This window comes from Amborella trichopoda, chromosome 9, assembly GCF_054954075.1.
Source record: "Amborella trichopoda isolate Santa Cruz 75 chromosome 9, AtrichopodaSantaCruz75HAP2 v2.0, whole genome shotgun sequence".
In the NCBI taxonomy this organism is placed as follows: domain Eukaryota; kingdom Viridiplantae; phylum Streptophyta; class Magnoliopsida; order Amborellales; family Amborellaceae; genus Amborella; species Amborella trichopoda.
In genome coordinates, this window is record NC_142344.1 from 47856248 (window position 1) to 47868121 (window position 11874).

The following is an 11874-nucleotide window of genomic DNA, read 5'->3' on the forward strand; positions in this document are numbered from 1 at the left end:
TTCACTTTTATCTTTTCACACCTCTATCTCTTCTCTCCCACCAAAATAGGGACACCGACACTGTGTATGTGAGGTCCAACAGTAGGGCTCCGATACTGTATAAAGTGTGGTTTGGCAGTAGGGCTCCAAGACAGTGTAAGTGTGTTCCGGCAGTAGGGCTTTGGCACTATTTAAAGTGCGGTACGGCAGTTGCAAAGGGCGGTCTGACAGTAGATGTTACTGGACTTTAGGACTCCAACGCTATGTAAAGGACAGTCTGGCAGGACTCAATTTCGGTTCGGTAGTTGTCTTAGGGCGTTTGACACTTATACGCTCCAACAATGTGATGGTGCACTCCGACAATGAGCTACTGGGGTCAAATCTTACCCAAATGATTTTTGTGTACCGAAACGTCATTTCCATCTAAAAAAAGAACTTTTTTTCTAAGAGGGTATTTGCATAGAAATTTGTTTTGAGAAAAACATGAGAGAAAAAGTTAGGTTAGGGGTAACTTAATAAAAATTGTGGTCTTAGGGTCCCAACTTGTGCCGAGTACCCCCTAGTTGTAAGTATAAGTCAGGGTTATACTAAAAATAAAATAAAAATAAAAACTTCTACGAAATTGTAGAAAATCCTCATTCTCTCTAACATCTTTGCCTAGCAACTATTTTCTACACCATCTACCTTTTTCTGGTATTCGTTACCATTGGGATTCCGAAATTCCAGCAAGAATTAAGAGAACTTTCATGCCCATAAAAGACTTCTGTTCACAAAAGTTATCTCCTTGGGGGAGACAGACCATGGAAATATTTTCAGCGGAGTCATCCACTTCGTGGAGAGATGCTATGGTTGGAGAGAAGCCATGGAGCGAGAGAGAGAGATGTGCCATGCCTGCGGTCGGAGATGGCAGATGAGAGAGGTGTGTGGAGAGAAAGAGGTGGTTCCCTGCTCACCACGCATTCATTTCTGCATCCATTTGCAGCTCGTTGCCTTAAGATCCTCTCCCTCTGGGCCCGGCTCTTAATTTTTCATATTTTTTGCTTTAGTTTCCTCTAAGGGTCAATGCCGGTCCTTAGGGTGCCCGGCCTGGTTTGTCCCAGTCCAGTCCATTGCCAGCCCTACTCTTTCCATGGATTACATATGCCGAGAACATCACAAACAGATTATTAATGGATCACTAAAACTGCACCTTAGAACCTGTTTAAAAAAAAAATTACCGCTTACGACCACCTTTTTGATGCAGATCAAGATAAGATAGAGCTTGATCTGCATCACCTTTGGTGTTGAATCAAGCATCACAAACAAACTGACGAAGCAAGAAAAATAAGTGCAAAAGGTTTTGAGAGTGAATTCGTCCTGAAAGAAAAAATTCAAGCCAGTTTTTAGGAGATAATGAGCTTCTTTTTATTCATGATGTTGTACGCACGATACTATACGGATCCATACATACATACATACAACTGCAGAAATTATTGGCCATTAACCACAATGTACAACTATAGTAAGTACTTAATACATGGTATCTATAATTAGTGTTTTTAAATCCATTATAGTTTTTTTTTGGGTAAGTCAGTGGGGAAGAAGGCTCTCGACCTGATTTTTCATTAATAGAAAAGGGATAACACGTTATTATACAACCCTATAATAGGGTAGTTGCGCCAAATCTTGTAATAAAAGAAAAGAGAGAAAGTCAGGTGGAAAACTACGCCAAATTGTGGCTCCTGTATAAACCGATCATATCCTAGCGAGGCAATCAACTACCGTAATCGCCTTGTGAAAAACATAACCAATAGACCACCTGTGAGCGATAACTTTGCATGACAATTGTCAACTATCATTTGTAATCTCCAAGGGGCATGATGTTGATATTTAATGGCATATGAGTCACTCTCTATCTGTATCGGAAAGTAGCCCTTTTGAATAGCTAGAAGAATGCCTTCTTCTATAGCCTGGAATTATGCAAAATTATTGGACGCAAAACCTAAGTGTTTAGTAAACACCGCCAAAAATCCACAATTGCAGTTTCTTATCACCCCACCACCACCTGCCAAACCAAGTTTCAATATTCAGCTTATAACAACGAGCTTCTGGAAGTGACCATGCAACTGGGATCATGTATTTTGGTTGTAGCTGGCACCACTTAATTTGTAGATTGCCAATAATTGCCTTTTCTGATAGATGAAAGGCCCATTCTTTAACTTCTGCAAGGTCTTTTACATGGGAAGTAATCTATGGGAAGTAATCTTAGTGACAACCTGCTCTCTTCTTACTGCGTTAGTTCGAAAGATTCTTTTGTGTTGCTGCTCCCACAGAAACCAGATTGTCGTGAAGAAGATAATCATCCAAAAAACCCCTCTCATTTAAATCTGAAGGCTAGATAAAACCCATTATAGCTTCCTAATGCTATGTACCCAATTCCCACTATCCATGCAAATTTACCTTCCAATAATATTGGTAAGATAAGATTTATCTAAATAATTTGACTAAACGAAGTATAGAAACCAAATGTGCCTATATTCATCCTATCAATTTTGATTTAATTACAAAATGCCCTAATAAATTTGGTATTTCCATCTTGGTCCTTGAGTGACTTTAGGTGTTTGTTGATTTCAGGGATTTAAGAGTTCTGAAATAAGTTTAGGCGTTGGTTGAGTGAGTGAAATAGACTATGGAAAGTCTTGCACTATGACCCATTAAGTTAATGTAGTCCTTAGTGGGGCTTAAGCTAGGAATAGGGTGTTATTATAGGGCAAAATCCGGGTGTTAGCTTTCAGACATGCTTGGGAAGGGTCTGGGTCAGGGTCCCATGGTTTTTGGAATCCGGCTTTGTCGAATTCCCTTAGCTGAGAAGAAGATGTCAACAAGAACCTACAAGCTTGGTATGTGAAGATCATTGTCCCTACTTTTTTTATAAAGCTTTTCTTTCTAAAGATAAAATAAAGATAATGTCCTACCTTAAAAAGATAAAAAAATATGTATATAAATTAGACATTAAATGATAGGCTCTTCCTAAAACCAAAAGAGAATGAAGGAATTAGTTTCCCTTCTTCAATGTTCTATTCTACCATTCTTTTAAAAGATAAAATAAACCTTCCTTAAAACAATGTAATTATCACTTCTTCACATTTTCTAATATAAGCATTCCCAAAATGAGAAAATGTAACCCTAACTTCTAAAATAAATACAATTCTTAAAAAATAACCTAATGACAATTACAAGTAGACCTGAAGATCAAAATAAAAATATTGATTTAACCACAGCTTGATCCACATCATTCTCCTATGGTTGGATAAAACTCGTCCTCAAATTTTGAAATAAATTAAGATGAATTTTGTATTAGTCCTGCAACATTTTTCAACCTGAATATGGTAAACATGATTCTGGAACTTGTGGGTTATTACCCTAATCAAAACATAATGATTGTGTACATAAAATGAGAAAACCTCGAGAAAAGGATCATTGTAAGTCGATAGGTATGTTCAGGTAGATAAACTTGTTGAAATTTTATTAATTCATGTATGGAAAAAGTTTATATAAGGATGCTACCTTGTAATGTAGAACTACGGATGCCCCTCAAAAATCCATCGGAAAAGGTAGTTTTAATGTTGAAAATTGATTGATCATCTTGACATCGAGATGTATGATTATGAAAAACAAAAAGATTTTAAGTCTCAGAAATAGTGCATTTTACAACATATTATCTACACCGTCAATTTTCAAGATTTTCATATGTTTATAGATCTATTTGATTTTAATCATTTTTGAAATTTAAAATTTTATAATTAGATATAAAAATAGTTTTTGAGATAATCCTAAGAACATTTTACATCAAAATTATATACTACGATAAAATTTGAAGGTGCAGCTTTTCCTCTACACCTACGGATGCATCTGTATGCATATTGCACCCTTTATTTATATAACCTTGTTGAAATTCTATAGGCTCAACCCTAAAACACACTACATGTGCATCTATAAATGAGCACTTTTGATGACTGAACCAACTCCGCCTATTGATTCTCCTTTTAATTCTCTATCTTTTTCTTCATCAAATATCAATATCCATGAAATCTTGATCATCGTCGTAGACTAGATCTCTTACAAGATCTTGTTTTTCATCAAATATAGGAATTTTATCAAAGATTTGGTGACATCAGGAAATGATGATTCCAATTGAATATCCAAAGCTATTTATTCTTCACTTTCAATTGGTTCTTCCTCAAACTTAGATAGATCAACTTTAATGTTGAAATCCACAGCCTAATTTCCCCAACATGATGCTCTCGTCAATGAGCGTATATATAGAACAAGTTCAGGAATATGACTTTTTATTCAGTAGCTTATTATAGTATTCTGGGATTGGGTTTTGCACCAAGCGCTGGGCTTGCCTTCTTAAATCTTCGAACTCAATGTTTCAGAGGTCATTCCCAATATTTGGCCATTTACCATATCCATGAGTCATAATGCCTTAACGACGAACACCACGATCTGACAAGAATCAACGCTCTCATACTACATTTAAATATCAAAAAATCACCTAACTTTTTCATGATTTCATTTCCAGACCAAAACCTAGATTTATGAATTTTCAAGGCTCGTGGATTCCAGTAGTCGTTGATCAATTAGAAGGTTTTTCAACATTAAAACAACATTTTCCGATGGATTTTTTAGGCGCATATGTAATTCAACATTTTAAAGTTGCAACCTTATATAAATTTTTTCCTTTATATTTTGAAGAGAAAGTATGTTAAAATTTTAGAGAGATAAACCATATCAAATTTTAGAGACGGAAACCATTTCAAAACTCGACTATACTAAATTTGGAATTTTAGAGGAGATTATATTAAAAATTTAGAGAGAGAAAATATACCAAATTTTATTACCAAACAATGGACCTGAAAATGATTGTGAATTTTGTATTTTATATCCAAACAAAAAATTTGAGAAATCCATGACAAGAATCATTGATATTACAAATTTATAAATGTTCTTGAAGTTTAAATATCCAAAATTGCTAACGTCCTCATATCCAAACGGGCCGTTATAATATTCCTGCACACTTGGAAAGAAAGGCCCCTCTACAGACCGAACGTTCCTGCATGAGAGAGAGAGAGGAAGGGAGGGAGGGGCCGCATGTCCAACCTGTAGTTGGAACTGTTTCAGACTCCATGGCCCATTTGCCCATGTTTAGCACTGCCCTTCTTATCCTACGTGAATGAGACCTAATGCCGCATGGCAAACATGCACTTCAAAAGCTATTTCTCAATGGGTCACTGTCTATGTTTACCATTTCTCCTCCAATATAAATGGGCAACTTCACTGCAAAAATAAAAAAAATACAAGAAACCAGCAGGCTTATTGCATTTTAGTCCACAAGAATCATGAAGAGGCTTCCTCTTGCATGTGCCCTACTTCTCCTTGGGGTAGGTTATTTCTCAGTGTGCACAAAATCCCCACTGTAAACTATGCGTGTTCTGTACCATACATAATGGGCAATCCGCTATTTGCTGACTTATTGTTGTTCGAAACTAAGGCGATTCTTTTTTTTCTTTTTTTTTTTTTTTTTTTGGTAACTGTTTAACGATTTGTTTATAGAGTGCTTTTCAAGTACCAGTCCCCCTTTTTTGGTATTTGCAAATATTTTTGGGAAAATTGTTGCATGCTGGACCACAAGACAATATATGCAGTCATAAAATCGTAAGGCATCCATCTTCAAGATGGATGTAAGTAGGTGTTCCATCTAAAAACAATGGAAACTAAGGTCCAAATATTTTCTTACTAGAATTATTATTTTTAATTTTTGATAGGCCCACATTTCTATATATGCGAGCTTGGCTGCATAGAAACCGGGTCCAGCTTTGTGTTTAGTCTTCGTGTAATATGATATTTTGAGTTGAACAAACATGCATCGATCTTTGTCATGTCCCCTGGCGGGACTACTGATCTTCACCGACTTCTTGTTAAATGCTGCCTGCAGGCAAGACTTAGTCATTACCATGTTGGGGCCAGGAATTCCCTAACCCTCGAATTCCTGATGTTATTCGTGCCCGCTTTCGCCTTTTGCCGTTAGGACTGTTGCAAATGGGTTCGAGCAATCGAGACCCCTGCTACACTGAATTCTCTAAGGAGAATTGTAATTCAAGAGAAACAACCTACTTCTTAGAAAAGGACCTGAAAGTAGGAATGAACAAAATTCTCTGCCTTTGCAAGTCGGAATTCAGTTGCGCCTCTCCTTTCCTTTCTCGCGAGGATGCATTTGTCATACCTTTCTCGTCTGGTGAGCTCCCTCGCATAACTTCTTGTTTCCTCCCACTTCTAGTGAGGCTGAAAAAGTGGGTCTTACCCTAAATTGGTGTGAATCGGTGGAAGCCGGGGAGAAATGCCTAACTTCTTTAGATGCCATGTTAGAGTATAGTACCCCCTCTGTTGAGGACCACAACATTATGATGCTCCACACTAGAATCAACAAGAATTCCATGCTCCATGCTTACACTGCAACAAAACTACAGAGGATTCCTGTTAAGCCAAGCTCCAAAGTGTGCCATAACATGCCTTATCCTTATGCTGTCTACTATCGCCACTATATCCGAGGAAGAATCTTTGAGGTTAGCTTGAAAGGGGAAAGATGGGAGCACCATAAAAGCAGTTGCGAGTTGCCATGCCGACAGTAAGTATTGGGCAGCACTCTGTATTCAAGCCCTCCCCACAGGCGATAAGGCAAATCAACACAATCATGCTTGCCATTTTTTACCTGATACCCACATCATTTGGGCTTATGTTTAAGCCGCCATGATCAAAGGATGCAATCATAATAACTCATGCTACCTATATGTCGGAATAACAACGATGCATGTGTTACAAGTTTTTGGATAAGGCTCTGATGCTACTAATGGTTTTTTTTTTGTTCTTTTTTTTAAAAGGTGCATAGCTGCTACCACTTTGTGTTATTTTCAAAGCACATACTCACTCTTGGAGTTAATCAGAAACTCAAGGTTTTTTTCATATATATCATTTCACAGGTTACGTACAATTACATCCATTGGTTGCAGACAAGTTACATACACCGGTTGAACATATCTCATTACATAATGCCCATTTATAGGCGTATACAACAGTTATGCAACTACCCACAACTCACAAACCTGATTAGATAACTACCTACAAAGCCTGTGTGATTAGATAACTCCAACTACCCATTACCAACAAAGCTACGTGATTAGATAACTCCTACAAAATAACTACCCACTCACCCACATAGACAGAGATAGCTATCCATGACTCTTAATTACCCTCACATCTACTTAGAGAAATAGAGATAAAAAAGACACTTACCCCATAGCTCCTATTATTTTGCATCATTTTCAACACTCCCCCTTGATGTAAAATTTCATCTTTTTCTTTTAAATGTCATATACATGATTTTCAATAAAATTACGAAGATTTTCATTTTGCTACTTCAATACAGAAACCAGGGCTTCAAGCTTTTCAATATGCTTCTTCATTTCATAAATTTCGTCTTCCTTTGAAATCTTCATCTTCTTATCTTCGTCATCTTTAATTTCAATGGCTTCTTTCATTTTTTACAATTGTGATATAGCAAAATAGGCTGCATTGTGTTCGACTTCTTTTTTTGTATCCATATATGATTCTTTTCCTCCAACTTCTACCCGTCAGATAAAAATAACGCTATGGTTGGGTTCCCCGTTGATAGTTTTGTAAATTGATTTTTCGATTATATCAGTGTTAGTGGGTAGTTATTTTGTGGGAGTTATCTAATCACGTAGGTTTGTGGGTAATAGGTAGTTGGAGTTATCTAATCACGTAGGCTTTGTAGGCAGTAATTTAATAAAGTTTGTGAGTCGTGGTAGTTGCATGACTGTTGTAGAGGCCTATATATGGGCATCATGTAATGAGATATGTGCAACCAGTGTATGTAACTTGTGTGCAACCAGTGGATGTAATTGTGCATAACCTATGAAATTATATATGTGAAAAAAATCTTGAGTTTGTGATTATCTTCAAGAGTGAATGCATGCTTTTGAAAATAACCCAAAGTCGTAGCAACTACACACCTTTTCTTTTTTTAAAAAAATAAAAACATAAAAAAATAAAAAAAGGCTATCATCAATATCAGAGACTTATCCAAAAAGTTTCAACATGGTATCAGAGAGTCCATAACATTTCAACAACATACAGGAATGTAATAAGTGTGGCACACAATTGATTTAAATTTCCTTGTCCATAGCTTCCCATCGTTTACTAGTGTATCCAGACTTGGCCAAGTCCATTCATACTTTGGCCGAGTACCCCCGAGTTGTGTGTACAGCTCGAGGATACATAAAAAAGAAAGAAAAATCTAAATAATCATTAAAAATACCCTCTCACTTTCTCTAAACCCCTTTCTCACCCCCAACTCTGCTGTTGGATTTGGTGCTATCCAAAATCACCCACATAAGGAAATTCCATATTTTAAAGGATTGATTAAGATTGATCCATATTATGTGGGCTTGAGATATTTTCATATTATGTGAGATTGAGATAGTCCCATATTATGTGGGATTGAAATTGATATTAATAAGTTTTCTAAAGAAAATAGAAATCCAAAAAGGATTAATACTTTTGGATATATCTCTTGGTCTTTTGAGATATATGTATGATCCATAAGAAGTTTTCTATTTAGTATGGATTCCTAACTTTATATATATGAATTGAAAGTGCAGAGAATTTGTGGGCCCCATTTGGGTCACTTTATGGGAATAGTGGTTCCTCTAAAGAAAGAGAGAGATAGAGAGAGAGATATATATAGCCTCTGGTGCATAAGATGCAATTTCCTCTTAAAAAGAAGCGAGCTTCGTATGAAGAAAAACATTGATGATGCCTCTTAAAGATTCTTGTAGAGTGAGAGATTGATTTCTTGTAGAGAAGCGGTTCCCATGGAGATTTTGGGTTGTTTCCTCTTTTAGTAAGATAAAGCCTCGTTTGCTCTCAAAGTTATTCTCTTCCTATACAGTGATCTAGTTATGGAATAGAGATGAGAGAATCAACATGGTGCTGTTTAGGAGAGGAGGTTTAAAAAGGGTTTGCTCGACTGTATTTTTGTCGAAGTTTGTTCTAAAATCTTTGATGTAACTTTCATTAGTATAGTGGATTTTCAGTTTGCCGTGCCCGTGGATGTAGCTCTTTTAGGTTGAACAACGTAAATCTTTGTGTTCTTGTTGTATGTATTTCATGCTTTATTTCTCATACTTTATTTTTCAAATATCAACCCATTGGTAAGACTTTTTGCACACAACAAGTGGTATCAGAGCCCTGGTTTAGAGTTTTCGGTAAGGCGATAAAGGTTTCGAATGCAAAGTTCGAGGTGGAAAAATTTGCTGGCAAACACTATTTTTTCAACATGAATGGTGAAGAAATTTATTTGGCAAAAGATGAAGAATCCATAAAGCTATCAAATGAATGTTGGTAGGGTGAGGAAGAGATTTTGATATCAAGGTGAAGATTGTTGGATTTCGTGCTATCCAAAATCACTCCTATAAGGAAATCTTATATTTTTTTGGGATTGATTAATATTGATCCATATTATGTGGGATTGAGATGTTCCCATATTATGTGGGATTTAGATATTCCCATATTATATAGGATTGAGATTGATATTGATAAGTTTCCTAAAGAAAATAGAAATCCAAAAAGGATTAGGACTCTTGGATATATCTCTTGGTCTTTTGAGATATATGTAAAATCTATAGGAAGTTTCCTATTTAGTATGGATTCCTAACTTTATATATATGAGATAAAAGTGTGGAGAATTTGTGTGCCCTATTTGGGTCACCATATGGGAATGGTGGTTCCTCTAGAGATAGAGGGAAATAGAGCCTCCTGTGCATAAGATGCAATTTCCTCTTAAAAAGAAGAGAGCTTCTTATGAAGAGAAAAATTAATGACGCCTCCTAAAGACTCTTACAGAGTGAGATGTTGGTTTCTTGTAGAGAAGTGGTTTTCATAGAGATTTTAGGTTGTTTTCTCTTTTAATGAGATAAAGTCTCATTTGCTCTCAAAATTGTTCTCTTCCTAGATAGTGGCCTAGTTAGGAATAGAGATGAGAGAATTAGCATGGTGCTGTTTGGGAGAGGAAGTTTGAAAAGGGTTTGCTCGACTGTGTTATTGTCGAGGTTTGTTTCAAAATCTTTGATGTAACTTTCATTAGTATAGTGGATTTTCAGTTTGTCGTGCTCGTGGCCTTTTTGGGTGAACCATGCTTTATTTTTCATACTTTATTTGTAAAAAATCAACCCATTGGGTTTAGACTTTCCACACACAACACCTGCCCCTGCCCCCGGGCCCCTTTTTCTCCCTCCTCTCTCTCTAACATCTTTCCTGAGCAACTATTTTTTACCCCATCTGCGTTTTTCGGCATTCTGCACCGTTGGGATTCCAAAATGCTTCTGTTGAGGGAAGTTATCTTTCTTGGGTGGAGACGGACCATGTAAATCTGTTGGGCAAAGTCATGCTCATGGTGGAGAGAGACCACGGTTCGAAAGAAGCCATGGAGGGAGAGAGAGAGGTACATGTGCCATGGGTCGGCGATGGAAGAAGGGAGGAAAGAGAGAGAGATGTTGTGGAGAGGGTTAGGTGGGTGAATTCATACTACCTGAATTCAAATAAAAAAAAAAAAAAAGAGGATTAGGTGGGTGCATGGGAAAGGGGAGACACGTGTTTTAAGCAATTTCTTTGCTCGCCACACGTTTATTTGTGCTTCCTTGCGCTAACCTTACCCTCAAGATCCTTCCTCTCTTGGCCGGGCTTTTAATTTTTGTTTTTTTTTTTGTACTTGTTTTCAAGTGATTTACGTGCTGAACTTAAAATTCCGAGCAAAATATAAATGCTTTGCTTATAGGCAGAAATTACAAAGAAAGTTGGTTAATCGGCATTTTTATATTTTAAAAAATTATCCCTCGGTAAACCTGAAATTTGATATATATATATATATATATATATATATATATATATATATATATATATTTAATCTTTTTTTTAGTTTTTTGCTTTAAGGCACTAACCTACTAACGAAAAAACTAAAAAAAATCGAAACTTGAGTTGACCAAAAGGTAATTTTGAAAACAATAAGGGTCGAACGACCTTTATAATTTCCCCATATGAGTGGAGTATTTCATATTTTACTTAAAATTTTAAGGTCCGAACGTAAATCACTATTTATTTTTTAGTATCCATTTGATTGAGAGAGGTTCTTGCTTGTTATTTTCAGCCTCTACTTCGGGGTGGCGACAGGCTGGGTCAAGTCCGTGTTAGCATCGACCCTGACATGACCCGACTAGGCGACTTGAGCCAACCAGATATGGTTGATAACAAACATGGATGCAAGCTAGGTACAATCCAAGGCATTTGGACCCATACTCGACCTGCAGGGTCAGAAACTTGGAACTAGACCAAGACCCAGTTCGGGTTTCACTTGCCAAATCGATTGCTACACCTACCTATACCATGATTCCAGTTTGTGATAAAAGAGCATGTATATTATACTCCTGCATGAGCAATGTGGTGCATTTACTCATTTAAAATTCGTATTTTGGAGGGGTCTTGTCATTCGGGAAAGTTTTCGAAATCAAATAAGAAAATAGGTGAATATTTAGGTACGAATGATTCTAATTTTAAGTTTTTGACACTTACATCACACGATTCAAAGATTTGGACAATCTCTGATCGATCTTGACATGTTATTTTCTTCTAATACCTAGAGAGCTTAGTTTGCAAACTTCTTTTATTTTATTTTTTTACTGTTTGTCAATGGTAAAGAAGGTGTATCCCTAAAACTTAAGCTCCTAAAATTACACTTGTATTGGGGTTTACCAGAGAGAGAAAGGTTTACCAGAGAGAGAA

General features: G+C 36.5%; 1 long non-coding RNA gene across 2 annotated transcripts; it reads left to right on the top strand.

The window, feature by feature from the left end:
- The first annotated feature begins 5167 nt into the window (after window positions 1-5167).
- LOC148780577 (uncharacterized) lies at window positions 5168-11566 on the top strand. 2 transcript variants are annotated; one of them, XR_016040171.1, is made up of 2 exons: window positions 5168-5402; window positions 11243-11566. It is a non-coding gene; the product is annotated as an uncharacterized LOC148780577 (long non-coding RNA). The 2 variants fall into 2 exon arrangements; XR_016040172.1 differs by lacking the exon at window positions 11243-11566 and adding an exon at window positions 5957-6990.
- The last annotated feature ends 308 nt before the right edge of the window (window positions 11567-11874 follow it).